Genomic DNA, 5,515 nt, shown 5'->3' with positions numbered 1-5,515 from the left:
GGCAGTATGTGGAAAATTACACGTGGGTAAGAATATATTTAATGTTTTCAGTGGTCTGTTTTCTTACAGGATGTGAGTGTGTTTTGCTCCATGAAGACACAAACCTTCATTTTTTGTTATGTTGCAGTAAAAATATTTTTATTGTAAGTCATATATTTTCGTCATTTTATCCAGGCAGTATGTAAAAGATTAACTGAATCCTATGAAAAATAAAATGTAGAAAGATGTGACGTATCTTTCAGGTTTTTTTTTCTGAATAATTACACACTGCTTAAAATTAATTGCAGTATAATTATTTGTTTATTTCTTCCTCTGTAAGAAACTGACTTGCTGTCCCTTTGTTCCCGTGTACCTAAGTAATTGTGGGTAATATCTAGATGCACGCTCAATCATCCAGGTAAGGAAATCCCAGAAGTTGATTCTGTTCATCTGGACGTAGCGTTTTCAGTGGGACAAACGTTTCGTAACTCATCCCAGAGACTTCTTCAGTCTCAGCTGACTGCAGGTTTCTCCAATCTTATAAACACTTGCATAATTTTTGCATAATGAATGAACAATGGGCTGTGAGGTCAGTTCCTTGATCATTAGCATGCAAAGTGTCATGAACACTGATCACTAAATCCACTATTGGAGTGTACATTGTCTGCTCCATTTCTAGCTGAATGCATCACATTTACTTCTTCACATTTTGTACCAGAAGACTTACCAGCCTTTAGAAGACAGTGGTCCCGAACCAGAAATGGTAAAGTCGCTGTGTATAAGAGCAAGGATATTATATAGGGTCTATCTGACAATATAAATGGTACTTGATTAAATATTAACAGCAGTACTAAGTAGCAGCCTGACCATTGATTCAGATTGAATACATAATTTTCTCTGGGAGCAGGCCTGTCGTCTGGAACATGCTTTATATTTACAGCATGGAGGGCATCCGGGTGGGTCTTTATAAATTGCTTGCAAGTAGTCTTAAGATGACACTTTGCAGATCCCAGTGCCAACACTTCTCATAAGCCTTCACCCTTGTGTACTTCTGCTCTGTGCTCACTTGAAAAGTTGTTTCAGATATCAGAATACTTTATTAATCCTGAAGGAAATTAGGGTTACAGCAGGCTAATGGCGCATGCGCACTTACAAAGGAACCTTCTGACCAACTTTACACAAACATCACATTGAGGAGACATGTCAGAAAGGTAGGCTGATAGGAAAAAAAAAACAACAAAAATACATAACATGAGGTAAGAGGAGGAGAAAAAAACTCCACTCAGACTGAGCTCCTAGTGGGAGAACAGTTTGATAACAGAAAAAACACCTCAGCACAAAAAGCACATGACTATCAATACACCATAGAAACACAAGACAAGCAACAGGGGAGGGTAAAGGGTAAGAGAGCCGCTGTAGACAGCGCATCCGATCCTGCAGTGTGTCTGCGCTGGTCCAGTCGACTGCCATCTTCCCCGGTAGGGCACAAGCATCGAAGGCATTTGGAAAGGGAGGGGGGATGAGTGTGTGCATATCAGTGTATGTGTGTGTGTGTGTGTGTGTCCAGAGTTCAGCTGAGACAGTGTCCTTCGCCCTGCCAGGCTAAGTAAACAGTCTTCCAGCCAACCCAGGTGGCCTTGCATGGAATGGGGGGAACAGTCTAAACGCAGTCGTTATCAGGGTGTTTTGTTCAGCTCCAGCCTTGAGGCTGCAGCTGGAGCCGAAGGGGTCTCCGCATGAAGTGATGGTGGTTTTTACTTTAGTGCGAACAACTCATATGAATTTCAAAGCTGTTCTAACAGTCCAACACTAGTCTCTCAATTTCCCGTTGGAGAGCCGTGAGCTTTCTATGATGTTATCCAAACTTACATTCTGTGATGTTGTCATTCTTGTGGTCAAAGAGCAAGTTCTGAGAACTAACGACCGCAGTGCACTTCCCCAAGATGTAATCGAATTTGCGCTCAAAGGTGTTGTTCGAGCTAGCCCCTCCAGATGTAATCCAGTTTTTCACTCAGAGATCTTATTCTGAGTATTGACGGCAGCCGTGTGTTCTCCAAGATCTTCTCCGTGCTGCACTCAATGAGCCCATTTTGAGAAACTCACGCCTCGTCCCATCATTTCAATCCCAGCGGGCAGCCTTGTGGGGGTTTGAACAGCCGGTTCCGCTTCCTTAATTCTTCGATAAGCCAGCTCCGATCAGCAAGAACCCTGTTATCATGGTTCCAAATAGGTAGATATCTTCAGCAGTCAGGCTCACTCGAGCCCGGACTTCTCGTTGAGAAGGGGTGTCAATTGCATTCAGAGACCAGTTGATCAAATCCATAATTCATCTTTTAGAACAGACTGTGAGAGAGTGTTCCAAGGAAAAGTAAGTAAAAACACAAGAGAAGACAAGGACATAAGAAGCTAAGCAGGGAAGATAAGGGCAGGAGAGGAGAAAAGTGCGACCGCCTTCGCTGAGAGCCAAAAGAGAGAGAAAAAAAAGCTAGTGGTCAGTCTTGGAGCAGTACAGTACAACAAAACAAACAAACAAAAAATATGCCTAGCGGACATAAGCCCAAAGATCCTGACTTTCTCTACATTTTTTAGGGCAGCATTCCCCAACCTTTTTTGCACCAGGGACAACTCAGACAATATTTTCAGGGACCGGCCTTTAAGATAAATACAACAAAATAAAACGATACAAAGACGAAAACTGTGGTATTTTGTAAATATAATAATAAACGCGAATTCAGCTGTGTAATTGTGTAACTTTATTAGCAGCGTCCTCCTGAAATGCGCCAACAACATTGAGAGTAACATCCTCCTCTCTGCTTCTTTATGCTCTCTGATCGCTATGTTAACGCTTAAATAGTTCTTTCAAAATAAGACACATGACTACAACATGGGAAAAGACCCAGGGAAACAGACTTAACGATAAAAACCCTGAAAACCATACACTTCACACCAGAGCCTTTTCTCTGAGTCTCACTTTATAAGCTAATTGTTCTAACAATAGCTTCCTCAAAAGTGCAAGTTTAGATGAAAGAACTTTGTGGTTGAATGTTTTTAACATTCAAACATATAGTTTTGTATGTTTGAATGTTAAAAACAGCATCAACACAGCCACTTTATCCAGTAAACTTTAAAATTGAAGTTCATTGAAGTCTCCCAGCAGGACAACAGAGTCTCCACAGAGCACCTTCCAGCACCCCACCCAGGGACTCTAAGAAGGCTGGGTACTCTGAACTACCACTCGGCGCACAAGCGCAGATGACAGTCAGGACCCGATCCCCAACCCTAAGGCGCAGAGAACAAACCCTCTCATCCACCGGGAAGAACCCCAACGTACAGGCAGCAAGCCAAGGGGATATTAGAATACCCACTCCAGCCCGCTGCCTTTCACCAGGGGCTACTTCAGACTGAGACAGAGTCCAGCCCCTCTCCAGGAGACTGGTTCTAGAGCCCAAGCCATCCGTAGAGGTGAGAAAAACTATATCTAGCTGGTACCTCTCAACCTCATGCACTAACTCAGGCTCTTTCTCCATGTCCCAATTGCCAGTCTTAGTAGCCAGGGATCGGTCTGCCAGGGCATCCGCTCCTGGCTGCCGCCCGGCATACAATGCGCCCTACCCCTATCGTACCACCCGCGGGATGTGCCATAGGGGTCGAGATCGCGGAAACAAGCGCCAGAAATGAGCTTCCTCCGAAGGGTGGCTTGCCTCTCCCTTAAAGATAAAGTGAGAAGTTCAGCCATCCGGGAGGGGCTCAGAGTAGACTCGCTGCTCCTCCACATCGAAAGGAGCCAGCTGAGGTGGTTCGGGCATCTGACAAGGATGCTCCTGGGCACCTCCTGGGTGAGGTGTTCCAGGCATGTCCCACCGGGAGGAGACCCCGGGGCAGACCCAGGACACGCTGGAGAGATTATCTCTCGGCTTGCCTGGGAACGTCTTGGTGTTCCCCCAGACAAGCTAAAGCAGGTGACTGGGGAGAGGAAGGTCTGGGCTTCTCTGCTTAGGCTGCTGCCACCGTGACCCGGCCCCGGATAAAGCAGAAGAAAATGGATGGAAAGCAGTTCTGTTTTTTCCCTGCATTATATACATATATACCGTATTTTCACGCCCATAAGGCGCACTTAAAAGTCTTAGATTTTCTTTAAAAAGTACGGCGCGCCCTATAGCGCAGTGCGCCCTGTGTGTTGTAAGGAGGACATAGTAGAGAACACCATGAGAACGCTAAAGGGTGAAGTGTGGGCGTTGATCGTATATACCGGACAATCGCACATACCTGTCTAAAAGGACAGGTATGTGCATTATGTGGAACATCGTTGTTTTAACAACCCTGAAAATGGCAAAGAGACACGCTTATGAAGCACAGTTTAAACTGAAGGCCATCAGCTACGCGGAGGAACATGGAAATCGAGCAGCGGCGAGAGAATTTAAGATTAACGAATCGATGGTTCGCAAATGGAGGAAGCTAGAAAACAAGCTCCGGCAGGTCAAGAAAACGCAGCTGAGTTTCCGCGGACATAAGGCGAGGTGGCCCGAGTTGGAGGAAAGACTTGAGCGTTGGATCATCGAGCAAAGAACGAGCGGGAGAGGCGTTTCGACGGTCACCATTCGGCTAAAAGCGGTTTCACTAGCTGAAGAGATGAACATTGAACATTTCCAAGGAGGTCCGTCTTGGTGCTTTCGTTTTATGAAACGGTGCCATTTTTCCATCCGGACCAGGACTACGGTAGCGCAGCAACTTCCAGCGGATTATAAGGAAAAGCTGGCCATCTTCCGCTCCTACTGCAGCAAACACATCGGCGACAAAAACATCCAGCCCAGCCACATCACTAACATGGACGAGGTCCCGCTCACTTTTGACATCCCGGTGAGTCACACTGTGGAGAAGAAGGGGACCAGCACGGTAGCGATACGCACAACGGGGTATGAAAAGTCTTCTTTCACTGTTGTGCTTGGCTGCCATGCTAATGGACAGAAACTGCCGCCTATGGTGATTTTTAAGCGAAAGACTTTGCCTAAAGAGAAGTTTCCAGCAGGAATCATCATTAAGGCAAATGAAAAGGGCTGGATGGATGAGGAAATGATGAAAAAGTGGCTGAGGGAGGTGTATGTAAGGAGACCAGGTGGTTTTTTCCACGCATCACCATCGCTCTTAATCTGTGACTCTATGCGTGCCCATCTCACAGCCGATGTGAAAAAACTAGTGAAACAAATGAACTGTGAGCTTGCTGTCATTCCGGGAGGCCTGACAAAGGAACTCCAACCGCTGTACATCGGTGTGAACCGCCCGTTCACGAGCGGCCTGGGAGCGATGGATGACCGATGGAGACCACAGTTTCACCAAGAGTGGAAGGCAGCGCCGGGCGAGTTACGCCACAATTTGCCAATGGATTGTAGATGCTTGGGCTAACATGTCTGCTGGCACTGTTGTTCGAGCTTTCACAAAAGCCGGCATCATTTCCGAGGAGCCGCACGGCACGGAAAGTGACTCTGACAGTGAAGAAAGTGAACCTGGCATGTTTGATGGAGATTTAGCGCAGCTGTTC

Source organism: Astatotilapia calliptera, chromosome 9 (genome assembly GCF_900246225.1).
Source record: "Astatotilapia calliptera chromosome 9, fAstCal1.2, whole genome shotgun sequence".
Lineage (NCBI taxonomy): Eukaryota > Metazoa > Chordata > Actinopteri > Cichliformes > Cichlidae > Astatotilapia > Astatotilapia calliptera.
Note: the sequence above shows the minus strand (reverse complement) of the source record.